At 35.2% G+C, this 16,029-nt stretch overlaps 1 protein-coding gene across 8 annotated transcripts in view; it reads left to right on the forward strand.

The window, feature by feature from the left end:
• RALYL (RALY RNA binding protein like) overlaps window positions 1-16,029 on the forward strand; it is a 711,785-nt gene that overhangs the window by 156,347 nt on the left and 539,409 nt on the right. For 2 of the 8 annotated variants that reach the window (XM_063079133.1, XM_063079132.1), the window contains exon 1: window positions 15,313-15,401. The exons of the other annotated variants lie outside the window; for them this stretch is intronic. The gene's annotated coding sequence lies outside the window, so the exon portion shown is untranslated. Of the gene's footprint in view, window positions 1-15,312; window positions 15,402-16,029 lie in introns of those variants that run through there. 8 annotated transcript variants of the gene reach the window in all.

A 16,029-nucleotide genomic window follows, 5' to 3' on the forward strand; every position in this document is an offset into this window, starting at 1 on the left:
GGGATTTTGAGTGCAGGCAGGGTTGCAGTTTTATACTTTGCTTAGGCAGGCATGCAGGCTTTTTAATTGGTCCTGTCTGAATCTAGGCAGAGTTACAGAAGCTATGGCAAGCAGGTGTACAGAAGCAGACAGTGCACTTATGGGGACCACAGACCAGGGTCTTTAGCAGGCAGCTACACAGAGGCAAGATGTGATCCATTTTCACAAACTAGGGTCTTGGGTGGGCAGCTTCTCTGAAGCAGTGTCAGGTGGCAGCATTACAGAAGCTGAAGATGCAAACAACTGATGTGACCACTAAACCAACTTTCAGGGGCTTTCTGCAAATAAGCACATTCCAGCTACAAGGCTATATGGACAAAGGGCCTTAGTAAAATCTACTTTTTAGACCCCAACATTTTAACACGTAAATGTTTCAGTATGTATTTCTTAAGAACAAGGACATTTAAAAATAATTAGTAGATTATAAATCTAATCATATAACATACATAATTATATAATTGAATATTAAATTAAATCAAATTATTTATTATGTTACATTTTAATTTTAAAATCAAATTGTATATATTAAAATATTATATAATAATAAAAATCAAGAAGTTTAATCCACAGTCAATATAAAAATTGTATCAGTTTTCCCTTTAATGTGCCTTATAACATTTTTTTTTTTTTCAAATCCAGAATTCAGTCCAGGATCATGCATTGTATCTATCATGTCATCTCTTTATTCTGCCTTAATCTAGATGTCCTCAGCTTTTATTTGTCTTTCTGGACCTTCATATTTTTGGCATTATGAAGAATACATTCTAAAATATTCAACATTTTGTTCTATTAGCACAACACTTTGCTGTGGTTGGTGTGGTGGGTATTGCTCACCTTTGGGCTTTATTGAGTTAAAAGCATATGCTAGTGGAGCATATCCATAGCCTTCAGTAGAGCTTCTGACTGCAACAATATCTCTTCTCTTGCTTACAACACACGCACAGCTTTGAAATGTAATGGATACATCTCCATCCTCTATTTGCTGATGTCTCCTTGCTCCTAGATAAAGCTGTCTCTGTCTATCATCCTCCTGCGTGGCTAACACTCATTTGGTCCATGGGAAATATGCATTTTCTGCTCTGTTGTCTTTGGAAGCGCAACGAGTTCTTTTTCCACTGTAGCTGAGCAAGCAGTTCCATTAAATTTGTCTCATAGTCTTTTGGGGCTATGAGCCAGACACCTACTGTGCAAATTCCACAATTTTTTTACTGTGCAAAAAAATCACAAATCACGTTTTCTGTTTTTCATTGAATCCTCTCTCTCACCGGACTGGAGGTGAAGGGAAGCAAACTTCTTCCCCTTCTCCCCCAAGGAGATCAGAAAAAAATACCATGGCATTTCAACTACTCCAAAGAAAAGAGTAGTTTAATATTTCTAACACTATCTTTTCTTAGCTTTTTAAATCTCTGTCCTTTTATAACCTAGAAAAGAATGTCACAAGACCTGATTTGGCCAAATCCTTTAGCCCATCTTACCTAGGTGGTCAAACATTTCACTTTGCAATGTGGGAATATGTGCTCTGATATTTTGGTCTGTGCTTTGGGGGCCCTCAGCAAAAACTGAGACAGGTAGAGGCCCGTGTAACACCCAAAATAGTGAATAAGTCTTCCAAGGGTAATTAGGTAAACCTTTGTAGCTCCTGTCCTCCTAGAGAGAAAAACAACAAACATGAGGTTTAATTTCTGGCAAGATTTCCTTGTGCATGAGTACGAAGCTTAAGACCAACAATCCTAAAAGTCTGGCATATAATGTATATGGGCATTAAGTGAGAATGTAAAAGCATTCTGTAAGATTTTCTGTATTTATTTTTAGGGATTGTTTGATTCCGGTCTATATATTACAGTGACTTCTCTATATAGACTACAGGAGAATTTTCTCTCAGTCCTCAGTTCTAGGAATAGTTATAATTCTGAGCAGCTGATTTTTTTAACCTTATGGACACTGAAGTTGATTGTTTTTCACTTGTGATGACTGCTAGATTCACTGGAGCTGAGATGGTTTTTCACCTCTAGAAAATGTGCAAAACTACAAGATACATGTTTTGTTTATAACTTCAACCCAGGCTTCTCTTATTCCCCCCCCCCTTTTTTTCCCCTCTTTCTTCTGATTTCCTCACTTTTTCTTCTCCTATAGCCTTGCATTTTTAAAAAGTCCTTTTTAGAAAAAAAGTTAAGTATGAATAAGTAAATAACTTCTTGGAAGGATAGTGATTGAATTTTATTTCATATCATTGAAGAACCTCATTCCCACTTTTCACATGCATTAGGAACAGAATGGGATATTTTAAAGTATGTAAAAGGCCACATACCCCTTGACAGTGGTTGGGGGATTATTTAAAAATAAGACAAGACAAATATGTGGTGATTAGGACATTGTCACACGTTTTTAAAATGAGAAACTCCAAAGAAACTACCTTATTTCTTTTTTATGGTTTTAAACAGTTTCCACTGACAGTTTATTTATTTTTTTCACTGACAGTTTAAATAGAGCCACTGCAGCTGACACCGAAAACTACATCTGGCAGTGAAAGCAGAAAGTGAAGGCCACCCATTAAGAAGTCTAGGACTAGACTGAGCTTATGATATGAAATGCAGTGGAACAGAAATGAAGTTTGCTGCACACTTAGCTGAGCCTAGGAGAAGAGGGCCCTCCATAGACACTAGTTTGAATAATGCTAAGTTTACAGTAAATTAGATATAAGACTGATATCAACAAATTATTTATTATTTGTTTGCTTGTTTTTTTAACTTGGGAATTATCTATCTATCTACTTGTTTTAGTTTGCTTATAGTTTGACTTTTCACCATGGAGTTAGTGTGTTACCAGCAATGGGCTGTGTCTCGTATACTTTGAAAAGGGTTAATCCAATTTTTACTTGAAGCCTACATTACAGAATTACAATGGAAAGCTAGACTATTGCTATTTTATTTTCACAAGTGTTTGAATGCATATTTGATTCGTTTCAGTGTTGTTAGAAAATTAAAATGCAGTTATTTTCTGATGCCGTTCCCAATTGTAGTCACTGTAGTAAAAGAGCTAATAATGCTAGCTCATTCAAGAATGATAGCTTCAGAAACGAATGTTTCTTTTTTCCCTTTTCATATTGAAATGGTAGTTTTTTAACAGAGATACTGAATATTGTGTATTCAGATATCTTTAAAGGGATACTTAATTTAGACTGAGTGCAAAGAAGCTGCAGAGGATTATTCATCCATGTAGATACAATTATATTGTGGTAGATAATGGCTTTGTGTTATTCTTAATGTCTATACATGGCTACAGCAAGACTGAAGTTGTTTTCATATCTTTTCAGTACATTGAACGAAAGAAAACTATGACAGCAGAAAGCATCTGATAAATTAAATGTGACATGTTTTTTATCCATATAAAATGGTTTCTGAGCAGCTGGTAATTGTGAATATTTCAGCAGTCATTTTTGATATGGAATACTACTTCTGTGCTCAACTCTAATGAGTTGTGAGTTGTGCTTTATCAAATTGACAGTTTCCTTACTTTTGTAAATAGGCATGTGATACACCTTGTACAAGCTGGTAAGAGATACTCAACTCACCTTTTAAATGCATGAAATTGTTCTCTTTTCTCTAAGTTTCACTATCAGCTTTTCCTCTAAGGAAAGATGATATAAAGAAAGGCCAGCATTTGCTGGATGCTCATTAAATTTCTAGCACCGTGCTAGATACCATTATACAGTATCCATTGAATAATTATTGCAACTCAAAAAAGCTCAAAGGAAAAAATGAAACCGTGTATTGGCTAGAATAGTAAATGAATATGCCAAGAAATTACAGGTGTTGGAAAGTGTCTTAATATGAAATAGTTGTGTTTGTTGTTGTTATTTTAAAATATGAATTATTTTAGAGAATAAAAGATTCTTTACATTTCTCCATCTTTTATACAACTTTGATGAATATTTTTACAACATAAATCTTCACAACAGTCCAGTGAAATAGGATGTTTATACACTATTCCCATTTTATAGGTGAAAGAAGTTAGACAGAAATGAGTGTTAATCATAGTGAGAACATCATATGATTCCTGTGCTTTAATATATAATATTGTTTTTACTAAGTGATAGAAATAAATTAATCTAACTGTACAAGGAACATGGAAGAACACAGAATAAGAATTATCCAAAAAGAATTAAAGATATTAAGATCAATTAATCAGGAAATATATCTTAACAAATCTAAAAGGATGAAATTAGCTGTGGTTCTGGAACAAAAAATAAAAAAAAAAAACCTTGAAACCTATTAAGTATTATTAGCAATATTAATCCAACCAATTCTTTGGGGGAACATTATATATCAAGTTCTATGAAAGTAAGCAGAATACTATAAACTTTGAGAGGAAATGGAACTTAGTGTTCAACTAATACAGCTGAACTAGTGTAGATGCTGCCAGCCATCCAAATCAAACAGCCCTCTTTGATCTGTTTTATACTTTGGGATTCTGCATAATATTTCTATGAATAAAGAGTTCCAACTCTAATGCATTGTCTGACTGCTAGTCATCTATATCTTCGTGCAAACGCAGTGTGATAATAATATAGAATCTCACTAGTAGACATAATAATGATAGCATTTTACGCTATTATAGAACACTGCTACTTTCCAAGGAATTTTTTTTGATGGTTCTGGCAAAATGTCAGAAACCATAATCTGAAATCCCTTCTAAAACAAGTGCATGGAAATTCTAAAAATACGACAAACCTCTTTTATAAAGGCATAGATAAGCTCACACAAAAAAAGTAAAGGGTATCTTCAGAAACCAAATGGCAACAGGGCACCAAAAGTCAGGATGGGTCAGACATGATGTGAAGGTGAGTTAACCAGGGCTAAGGAGGATTGGGGTCAATCTTCTTAGTCCAGAGGCTTGCAGTTTCATATTTGTCCATGTAAACAAAATTGTAGCTTAGGAAACACAAAAAAGACTGTAACCTGGATGGAATAGAAAACAATTCCTCCTTCAGTGTGGGGATGTAACAAGGAAACTTGCATTAATCTGATATCTACCTATGGCTCTTCCTTGTGTACTCTCGCAGGACAACCTAGTGCCAGTCCTATGCTTCCTTAATGAAGCTGCTTCTTCATTTTATGAGGACAGTTTTCATGCCTCTGCTAAGCCTTGACTTTCTGATAAGAACCCTTAACATGACATCTACCCACTTGACAATTTTTAAGTATAAAATACAGTCTTATTAACTGTAGGCACATTGTTGTATAGCAGATCTCTATTCATCTTGCTTGACTGAAACTATTTCTATTCAACAGCAACTCCACATTTCTCCCTCCCCCGTACCCTGGCAACCACCATTCTACTCTGTTTCTAAGAGTCTGAATATTTTATATACCTCATGTAAGTAAAATCAGGCAGTATTTCTCCTTCTGTGACTGGCTTATTTCACTTGGCATAATGTCCTCCAGGCTCATCTGTGTGATCACATGTGGCACAATTTCCTTTTTTAAGGCTGAATAGCATTCCAATACTATTCAAGTCAGTATTCAAGAAGAATAAATATCAGTTAGGTTGTTTCCATATCTTGGCTATTGTGAATAATACTGTGATAAACATACAAGTGCAGGTATCTCTTTGAGATCTCGATTTCAATTCTTTTGTAAATATTTTCTGAAGTGGAATTGTTGGATCGTATGATAATTATATTTTTAAAAATTGGGGGGGGTGTCACCTTTCCATACTGTTTTCCATAGAGGCTGCAATTAGTGTACAAATGTTCCAAATTCTCCACATCCTTGCCAACACTTGCTGTCTTTCATCTTTTTGATAACAGCCACTCTGACAGGTGTGAGGCAATATCTCATTATAGATTTGATGTACATTTCTCTGATTATTAGTGATATTGAGCATCTTTTCATATGCTTATTGGACATTTATATGTCTTCTTTGGAGAAATGTCTATTCAAGTTTTTTGTCTGTTTTTTAATTGGGTGATTTATTTTTTGCCTTGGAATTGTAAGAGTTCCCTATACCTTCTGGCTATTAACCCTTTATCAGATAAATGGTTTGTCAATGGTAGACTAAATATTGCCATTTTCTTCAAATATTTTTATGTACATGTACATGATCTTTGGTATTACATCACCCTGTTCACTTTCCTCTTAACTTGGTTAAACAGGCAGGTTAGCATGGAAAATACTGGGCTCAAATTCCAGCTCTTTGAGCCCAGTTTCCTTGACTTTAAAATTGAAACAATTGTTGCTTGAGACATAAATAAAGTTAGTAGGCATGTAGCTCCTTGGCACCTGACATATAGTAAGTGCTTAATAATTTTCTTTTTTCATTATTTGTTTATAACACAATATCAGTATTGTCATTATATATTTATAATCTTATTACAGCATTTCATTTATATATAAAACTAGTTTAAGTTGCCCTTAACTGTATATATAAATATGTTAATTCAGAATAAAGACTGCCTATTTTCTTTAAAATTTAAAAAACAAAAAAAATCCCTAATAATATATACAAATCATTCTTAAGAATATACCCATAAAACCGATAGAAGTTTCTTAGTTAAAGATTTTGCTTGAAAAATATCGATGTGAACCAGTTATTAAAAAATATTTTTTTAAAAAAACATTGTATAGATATACTTCACTTATCTTGAAGTCACTATTCAAGTTACTACTGAAAAATAATAAATATCCATCATTTGAAAGTAGTGTACAGTAGAGTCTTTGGAGTCAGACAACCCTGGATTGTAAAGTTCTAGCTTTTAACACTTACTTTCATGGGACCCTGGAAAATTCACTTAAATTCTTTTTCCTCAGTTTTCCCATGTGTAGAACATAATGGACAATAGTAGCTCATAATCACAGAATTGTAGTGAGGACGAGTTAACTAGGTTACACATATAAAGTGATCAGCACAGAGCATGGCCCATAGTAAAGATTAGACGCCAGTATTATCATTTTTATTATGACCATACAGTCAAGAAAAATATTGTTTATAAGATTGAACTGACAAGTTAAATGAAATATGAACACACACACAAGCACACACACATACACACACACTCTAAAGTTAATGCACTTTATTTATAGGAGAATTAAACCTTTACTAAGGAAAGCATTACACAGAAAGTAAAAATGGCAAAAAGAGGAGAGTCTATTTCACAGTGGCAAAAATTATTAGTAATACCTAGACAGTGAGTGAAGGTACAGAATGTCATTAATATATATATATAACTCAAAAAATGTAGCCCTTCCAAGTCATTTAGTATGAGAACAGCCAGGCCCGCACATGTTAACCATCTGTGAAGGCATTAGCATTGTACAGCATAGGGCCAAGTCGATGTCCATGGTTTTAATTTTCTGAGATAACAGAGGAATATTTAATATATTTCACAGAAAATGAAAATCAGACCAAAAGCTTTGACTTTTAAAGGAGATAGTTTCCATTATCTAGAGAAATCCCTGAAGTAGGTGTTTATTTCCAAATGATGATGGATAAGCCAAGAGTTTCTGTAATTGCTTACTGAACAGATAAATGTTTGACCTAGGCTTCATATGCCAATTACTCCCGGGTATGGTACAGAGGGATCCAGCTAGCCAAGGTAATACAGATTCATATCATGTCACTTCTACATGCCCAGGTGATATTTTGTTCAGTCAGATTGTGCTTTCCTTTGGCTTCTTTTGGTATATCAATATATTACAGAAAAAAAGAAGTGGTCCAGGTAGAAAAATCTGATGAAGCAGGTATTTTGACCTATCTGTAATCTCTACTTATAATGAGGAGACAAGCAGAACTCCAGTTAGGCCTCTAGCTTTTCCTACTGTTTGGTATTTGAAGCAAAAGTCCAATGAAAATACACAAATCTCTCTTTTTTTTCACAGAAAATCCACAGAGTAATATAGTGCTTAGCCACTGATCATTTGGTAGGCATTGCCAAAGTAAAGAATTAATCACTCTCCATTCAAAGTGGATCCAATTATTGACAGCTGTTCGTACTGGTATTAAAGAATAATTTCTATCAAAGTAGTGTAGTTTACAAATTTAGTTCTATAGGTTACTTCTTTATGAAAATTGAAGGAAAATCCTCTCACAGAAAGGCACGGAGAATATTTACTGTCAATAGGTTTATACTGTTAACAAGTTATATTCATAGTGGTGTGAAATATTAGTTCTGTCAGCTTCTTACAATTTATGGGACTTTTGCAGACCTTCAGCAATGCAGAAAAGCATTGCTCTACTCACCTGGAATATCGGATACATCCTCCCTGCACTTTGAAAAGCAAAAATAGTACATACATTTATCAGTCTTGACATTGATACCTCTCCCTCTCTAGAAGAAGCACATGTAAACAGGCTAACCACAATCTAATCTCTTTTTTTGCAATTGAAAACAAAATGGAAACAACTTATACAAAAAATTGAAAGGGCATTGTACATGACCTCCACTGAGATATGGCAATTAGTTTACTAACCATGTTTAGAAAAGTCCCCAACTTTTCTAATTTCATATTAAAATGGTTAGTACTTCTTAAGGTTTACATTTCTCCTTAAGACTTCAATCTCGTGTAATTGGAATTTCATTTTTTATAAAGGCAGTTTCCACAGTGGGAGGGGACTTTTAAATGGAATTTATTTCTTCGGTAAGTTATATTTTATAGCAATTGCAATTCATGATATCATATACAGAAGAGTATATGACTAAGTATAATACAGATTAACCTATTAAGAAATGCTTGCAATTCTTGCAATTGATCAAGATTTCTTTCTTTTTTTTTTTTTTTACACAAAGGTAGAAAACTATATGGTACTAAAAAACATACTCTGCTACCATACTTTTAAATTCTATAATTTGTTTTTTCTTTCTTTTTCAAAAAAAATTAATTTATTTGAAGTAATATACTTTAGTACTTTCAGGGGCCAGGCAGTGATAGAAGAGAATAAATGAGTCAAATGGGGAATGTGTAAGATGATGGCACTAACCTGCTTATAGTTTGACCAGAGTAACACTTACCTCATTGTAGTTCCCTTTTTTTTTTTTTTTTTTCTTTTGAGGGCATTGTCTTCTTTTTTAAAATTTAATTTTTTTAACAAATTATCTCGTATATAATTGTGGGTACACAGTGATATCATAAGTATACAGTGTGGAATCATAGAATTGAGCTAATTAACATATTCATCACTTTAAATACCTACTCATCTTTTATTCCTCTTGTCTAACTGCAACTTTCTGCTCTTTGACCAACATTTTTCCATTTACCCCACCCCGCCATCCCTAGTCCCTGGTAACTGCCATTCTTTTCTCTGCTTCCAGGGGTTCAACTTCTTTAGATTCCACATATAAGGGAAAACATGCAGTTTTTGTCTTTTGTCTTTTGTCTTTCTGTCCCTGGCTTACTTCACTTAATGTCCTCCAGGTTCATCCATGTTGTCATAAATGACAGAATTTCCCTTTTTAAGGCTGAATAGTATAATATTTTCTTTATTCATTCATCCATTGATGGACACTTAGGTTGAGTCCATATCTTGGCTATTGTGAACAATGCTGCAATGAACATGGGAGTGCAGACATCTCCTCAACCTACTGTTTTTAAGTTCTTAGGATATATACCCAGAAGTGGAATTGCTGGATCATATGGTTATTCTATTTTCAGTTTTTGAGGAAACCTTCATACAATTTTTCATAATGTCTGTACTAATTTACATTCCCACCAACTGTTCCTTTTTCTCCACATTACCCCTTATTTGGGAGACAAACAGAACATGTGGTTATACTGGGCCAGGTAAAGTCACCAGCTAGGTAATATATAATATTTATATTATCTATAATATATAATTATTATAACATTATAATATAATGTTACTCAAGAAAATGCTCCTAGAGAGTTGTTAGTTCAATGGTACCTGTACACTTTGCTTTAGGAAATATTAGCCTCTTTTCACAAAGGTAGTTTGGGGAAACTTCATCATGAAAGTGAAATAAAATGTCACCATAATTTCTCTATCCAGTGTCTACCTTCCTCTCTTCCTGTTCAATCTACTTTACACTTTACACTTACCCTGTTGTTATATTTTACTAATGAGTCTTTTCATGCCTTCCCTAAGTAATTAATGAATTTAAATTATTGAAATGACATCACTTTTCAAGTCATGTCTAAACTCTTTCAGAACATAACCAAAGTCACCTTTGGAAGGACCATTCAGCATCTTCCTCTCGTATTCACTGTTTCCTGCCTGCCCTCCTTCCATGTTCTGATGTATGGAAGCATGTTCATTCATTTGTCCACTGATGTAAACTGAGCACCAAGTAGGAGCCAGGCACTTTATTAGATTCTGATGTTAAATATCAGTGAACCAGGACGACCTCACCCTTCTCTTGGGTAGCTTTACAGAGGATAGTGAGGATGACAGACATGAACCAAATAATTGTAATTTTTGTGCATACTATGGAAAAGCTCAGGTACCATGGACTGTGAAACAGTTTTCCAAGTTGCCTTTTACTACTTTACCTATACCTGTCATTCCCCTCTGTGAGGCCTTTGTTCAACTCTCCAGTCCTCATCAATTTACCTATTTGAGGCCATGGTTGGAATATCTATGCATTTCTATTATTCACAACTACTCTAAATGCAGTGATTTGCTTGCTTGTATGTTTCCACACTGGACTGTGTGTTTGTTAAGTGCAATTGTTCTATTTTTCACTTCCTTTGTAGCCACAGCCCTTGGTGAGTTGCCTGGTTCTACAGTGAGTGTTCAAAGAATGTTTGAGGAATAAAATATTGCATTGTTGATTTTTTAAAAATATATAAACAAATTGATGAACAGCATCTGACCAGATTTGTCAAATTCAGATGATTGTGCAACCTTAGGTGGTTGACATTAATGGTGTCAGAGATTGCTGACAGACTGGCCTTTTTTTTTAAGCACAATTTTATTACCAATGTCATTTTTTGTGGTATAAATGGTACTGTTTATGAGAGTATATTTGTATTTATAGTGGAGATTTAATACATGCATATTGCATGAATGAATGAGTGGTTATTCTTATTGTAGGAGAGATTGATAAATGAAAGTTTCTGATGTTCTTTCAGGCCTATAAATTTTTTATGAGAAAATATTGATTTTATTGGAAAACTGAAAATTAATACAGTTCATAGCTTGAAAGTAAACATGTCAGTATACATAAGACTATACACAAGTAGAGATTCTAATATTGAGTTGACATTTATGAAATATTTGTAAGAAATGACAGTGTTTACTACTGTAGACCTTTTTAGTACCCACCATCTTAAGTTCTTGACTTCTTTGCATTGAGTTCTTTTCCATTTATTTTTCATTTCTTAATTTTCCTCCTGTAGATTCTATACTTGTCATTCTCAGCCACCCATTCATATATCTATGGTATCTTTAACTTAATTATGTTAAGATTTCTCCTTCCTCCCTGCTATGGGTCATACGTGCTCCCCAAAGATTCATGAACCCAAACGATCATGTGTTAGATATTTAATCCCCACTGTAACAGTATTAAGAGGGTGGGAAGTAGTTCTATTATGGTAATTTAAAGGTGGGGCCTTTAAGAGGTGACTAGATTGTGAGGACCATGCCCATGTGAATGGATTGATCCATTCATGAGTAATGGTGGTGGTTCTGATGGCTTTAAAAGGAGAGCCAGTGAGCAAGTTAGCTCTCTTGCTCAGCCATTCACCATGTGACACCCTGGTCTATGGGACTCTGTAGAGAGTTTCACCAGGAAGAAGGTCCTCACCTGATGTGTTTCCTGTACTTTGGACTTCCCAGCCTCCTAAACTGTATAAAATAAATTCTATTTCTTTATAAATTGCCCATTTTCAGGTATTCTGTTATAAGCAACAGAAACAGACTTATACACTCACCTAACCTCTGGTGACTTTCTTTTCTACCTGATTCTGCTGCCTCTGTTATTCTGGGCTTCAGAGGATCCTTCCCAATCTATGTCTTCTGAGGTAAATATCCTGTTCCTCTTAATTAGTTAGGATCTTTTCTCATTGAGTTTTGATCTAATATACCCTTCTTCTTTTCTTCAAAACTAATTTTTGCCTGTCACCTTGGTTCTAATCCAGGTGAGGACATAGATCTCTATTGTCTATTTTTTAAACAGAAAAAAAAAATTATACATAAACTGCATCTGAAAATTTTACTCCTCTAATTATTTGTGGTATTTGGCTGTGACTAGAATTAACAACTATAGCTTCTGTTTGCAGAGGGTGAAAGTCTGCAGTGTGGTCTCTTTAGATAAAAACTTTATACAAATTAAATTTAGCACAGATTATCTGAGCCAAAAAAAAAAAAAAAAAAGAAATGATTCATGAATTGGGCAGCATCCTGAACCAGTACAGGGACAGAAAGCTCCAACCAGCAATATGGACAGGCAGTATTTATAAACAGAAAAAGGAAGTGGCATACAGAAACAGCTCTGTTGATTACAGTTCAGCATTTGCCTTATTTGGGCATGGTATGATGAGACATTTGCTTTTATGGACAGGTCTGATCAGTTGGCACACTGTGATTGGCTGAAGCTCAGCTGTTGTGATTGGCTAAGACTCAGCTATTTGTTATGAGAATATACTCTTAGTTAGGTTGCAGCTTGTTTGCATACTAAGTTAGGTTGCAGATCACTACCCATGGAGGCAGCTTTAGGCCAAGTTTAATTTATTTTAACAACTCTGTTGCCAAAAATCACTTCTGAGAAAGAAATCTCACCATTTGTTATTTTAATGGCAGGCTATACTGTCAAAAGGTGTGGCTTTTTCAGAGATGCAGTTTGCTGTTTGAAGCGATAACTGGGCTTGAAGTTGTCTCACATGCACTTTTTCCTATATCCTTTGGTTACTGTTCTGTTTCAGTTCACCTAGCAAGAGCTCATTGAGTGTTCCACTGACATCTATTCCTCCCAGGCCATTTTGCAGCCATAAGCATCACTTTACAGCGCAGGTTATTTTACCCTGCCAGTTGTCCATTTAATGTGCAGAGGTGTCTGTGTAGAACTGATCAAATCATTGCACAATGCCCAGTCAATTAAACTATCAGGAACTATTACTGCTTTATCGACCTTCAACATTTTTCTGGAGTTCAAAATAAGAAGAAAACCATGTGCCAGTAGCTTTTGGAAAGGTACTCAGTTTAAACTTTCAGTCCAGCTCTACAAGTATTCATTTAGAAACAACTTGGCTACAGGTTCCAGGTCTATGACAGAATATTGTGAGGGAAAAGGAGTGTGTGTGTGTGTGTGTGTGTGTGTGTGTGTGTGTGTGTGTGTGTGTGTGTGTGTGTGTAGAGGTATCTGTGTGTAAATTAACATAAGATGTGTGGAGAGTTCTGACATTCCTGGTTACCTCTGGTTAAGGCCCGCACTTGCAGGCTAAGTTCTCCAGGCAACCCTGACACAGGCTGGGCAGGGAAGAACAACCTAACAGCACCAGTTTAGATTTGTTGCCCAAGCCTTGGGATTAGTGTGCCTGAAATTAACTTCTGGGTACTCACAGGTCCGGGAAGCAACCATTCAGGGACCATTTTTCAAGACTTTCCCTGGGTTTGCATTCTTACTTAAGTTTTATATTTCCAGATGATGCCTAGAACTAGAACTTGGGTCTAAAACCCCTTTTATTTGATGGGGATTCCAGATACTCTAGTACTTACCACTTGTGCCTCTCCTCGGCTAGGTCTACAAATCAGATGATTCTCCAAGAAGTATATGATTGTCCTTTTTTCCTCTATATAACAGCAATTTGTATTAAGAACTGTACTCAGAACTTTATGTAGGTTATATCCAATTCTCACAATAATGCTGTATATTACAGTTTAAGAAATTGAACAAATGGAAGAGCAAAAATACACACCCACATTGGTCTTCAACTTAATTTTTTGTACCATAAGTCCCCTAGAACTTCTGATGCTGCATTATCCCCAGAAGATTGGACACCTTTGGCCAGCAGGTTAATCTTGTGTAGTTACCTAAGCTTCAAATTTTAGTGTCTACTGTGGTATTTTCTCTCCTCCCACCCACCCTCATACACAGTATTATTCTTTGTTCTTAATTGCAGTCAACACATGCAGACTCTAAATATCAAAATTGTTACTTGTAATGTATTTGGTAGATCACAGAATAGGTGGGAGTTGTGAAAAACCAGGCTTGAGGCTAAGTCTTAAGGAGATATGCTTAAAAATATGTCACTCGACTGGCCTTATAAGAACACTAGCCCAGTAGTTAGCATGCATTGAGATGGAGGAATCACCCACCATCTCAGAAAGGTTAGGTCTCAGCCAGGAACTTGACCTTGGGTCATTGTTGTTTCTGTTGTTGTCACTAGGAGTATCCAGACACCACTGCAGAATCCCCAAGCCCCCAAAGAAGTAGGAGCTGCTTCTTCAAATGATTCCCACTTGAATGCAAGTGTCTCTTGATTTCTGCATTTGATTTTCAGAGCTTGTGGTGCTTGCCTACATCCCAACTGCAAAGGAATCTGGAAATTTCAATTTGTGCTTCTGAGTTAGAACTCACATTTTGAAAATGTATTGAAGTACCAAAAGGCTTTTCAAGACAGTGGAAGGACCCATGTATGATCAATGTCAGCCACAGCTAGGTAGCTCCATAACTTCATTTCCCCTACACACCTTAACCTTCTAGTATCTTCTTTAGTTTTACAGTGATCTGAAATGCTGATTAGATAGAAAATGTGAACTTTAATAACAATTTGCGATACTGCAAAATTATTCATAAGCAGTTGCTGTTGAGTGCTATTTTGCAAGGCTTTTAGTAAAACGAAGAAATTGTTTCTTAATATTTTCATATGAATTCAAGTTTTGCATTTATTTTTCCCGTTTTCTATAATCTTTTTTTGAAATATTGTCCCTGGTCAACCCAGTATTATACTGTTCTGCATGTGGCCACAGAAATGAAATAAATAAGTCGGTAAGCAAATGAGCAACTAAGTAGATAAGTAAGTAAAAACAAGGTGTGAGTATATTGCTTCAGAACCAGGGCACTAGTAAACCTCACATAGGAACATTAACCAGAGAACTGCATGATTTACAATGACAAGGGGTCCCTTTTCATCACTATCATGACAATACTGCCAAATAAGCAAAGCACAAATCTTTTCCACTCTTCAGTGGAAAGAGGCTAAGAATAATTAGGGGCAAGTAGTTTTGTGTAGACTAAAATGCTATAATTAGAAGGGAGGATTTGGAGCACTATTTGAAGGAGAGTGATCAATAGAAGAGTCATTTTCTATGCACAGAAGAGCTTTTTCAGCTATCTTTGTTCAGTAGTAAAAGGGAGTTAGTTATTTTTGGATAAAGAAATGAACTTGAGCAGTAAGGACCTCTGTTAGGTACGTAGGACCACCTTGTAATAAGTAGAGGGTGAGGGGGTTGTGGCATGGCATTGGTTTTTGAAAATATGTTTGTTAATAGCAAAGCAAACTACCAAACATAATAATGATAAGTCATTTATTCCTTTTTGTTTGATCTGGGTTATTGTTCCTTTGAACTTTAAATATCATACAGTGTTACATTTAAGTAAAATGCTTATTTGTGATACACAATTAAAACCAGTTCAATACTAAATAATAATTTAATGTCACCTTGAATCTGATTAAGTAGTTACTTTGTTAAAAATGTTCTAAAATGATCAGTAACTAAGAGGAAACTTAAAATCAGAATTCATTTCCCCATATTTCTTTTTTTAAAACTGATTATATTTCGGGGTGTATATTTAATTCTTTAATCCATTTTGAGTTGATTTTGGTATATGGCGAGAGATATATGTCTAGTTTCATTCTCCTGCATATGGATATCCAGTTTTCCCAGCAACATTTGCTGAAGAGGCAGTCTCTTCCCCAGTGTGTAGACTTGGTGCCTTTGTCAAAGATCAGGTGGCTATGTTGATGGGTGGGAAGGGGGAAAGGGAGAGGGGAGGGAGGAATCAGTAAAAGGACAGGAAAATCAACTACATCATAT

Source organism: Cynocephalus volans, chromosome 15 (genome assembly GCF_027409185.1).
Source record: "Cynocephalus volans isolate mCynVol1 chromosome 15, mCynVol1.pri, whole genome shotgun sequence".
NCBI classification, from domain to species: domain Eukaryota; kingdom Metazoa; phylum Chordata; class Mammalia; order Dermoptera; family Cynocephalidae; genus Cynocephalus; species Cynocephalus volans.